We start from the raw sequence: 1,327 nt of genomic DNA on the forward strand, positions 1-1,327 counted from the left end.
CGTTTCATCCTTTTGAGGTCGATAAATTTAAGTACCAGTGAAACACTGGGGTTGATGTAATCAACTAGTACCTCCACCAAAATTTCAGGCTTTGTGCCTATAGCAGAAAGGGCCGCCGCCCTTTTTTTATTATTATTATTATAATAAGGGCAGTGAGATGGCAGAATCATTAGCATGTGTTATTTCCCCTGTCGTTACATTCAAGTTCAAATTCAGCCAAGGTCAACTCTGCCTTTTTCATCCTTTTGGGTCGGGCAGGAGGGGTGGGGGTCAGTAAAATAAGTACCAGTCCTGCAATGCTTAATTGCCTTTCACCCATCCTTATGTTCTGAGTTCAAATTCTGCTGAAGTTGGCTTTGCCGTTCGTCCTTTCAGGGTCGATAAATTAAGTACCAGTGAAATGCTGAGGTCAATGCAACTGATTGGTAGTCCCCTCCACACAAATTTCAGGTTTTGTACCTTTAGTAGAAAGAATTATTATCATTATTATTATTATTATTATTATTTTTATTATGGTGGTGGATTGACAAAGTCGTTAGACTACTGGAAGAAAATGCCTTGCAGTATTTCTTCTGCCTCTTAATATTCTAAGTTTAAATTATTCCAAGGGCGGCATTGCCTTTCATTGACAAAATGAAGTACCAATCAAATACTTGGGGGTTAATGTAATCAACTTACCCCTCCCCTTAAACTGCTGGCCTTGAGTCGAAATTTGAAATCATTATTATTGTTATTATTATTATTATTATTATTATTACAGGCGGCAGGCTGGCAGAATTGGTAACATGCCAGGCAAAATGTTTAGCGGCATTTCATCTGTCTTTACATTCCCAGTTCAAATTCCACTGAGGTCGATTTTGCCTTTCGTCCTTTTGGGGGTTGATATAAAAATAAAAAAAAAGTCCCAGTTCAGCACAGGGGTCGATGTTATCGACTTAACCCCTCCCCCAAATTGCTGGCCTAGTGCCAAAATTTGAGACCAATTATTATTATTATTACTGTCATCAAGACAGCGAGCTGGCAGAACCGTTAGCACACCAGGTGAAACGCTTAGTGGTATTTCGTCTTCCGCTGCATTCTGAGTTCAAATTCCACAAAGGTCGACTAGTCCCCTCCCCCAAAATTTCAAGGCCTTGTGCCTTCAGTAGAAAGGTATATTATTATTATTATTAAGGTGGCAAACTGACAGAACTGTGAGCATGCCAGACAAAACGCTTAATGGCATTTCGTTCATTTTCATGTTCTGAGTTCAAATTCCACCAGGGTCTACTTTGCCTTTCATTCTTTCAAGGTCAATGAAATAATACTAGTCAAGTATTGGGCTTGA

This window comes from Octopus bimaculoides, chromosome 11 (genome assembly GCF_001194135.2).
Source record: "Octopus bimaculoides isolate UCB-OBI-ISO-001 chromosome 11, ASM119413v2, whole genome shotgun sequence".
In the NCBI taxonomy this organism is placed as follows: Eukaryota; Metazoa; Mollusca; class Cephalopoda; order Octopoda; family Octopodidae; genus Octopus; species Octopus bimaculoides.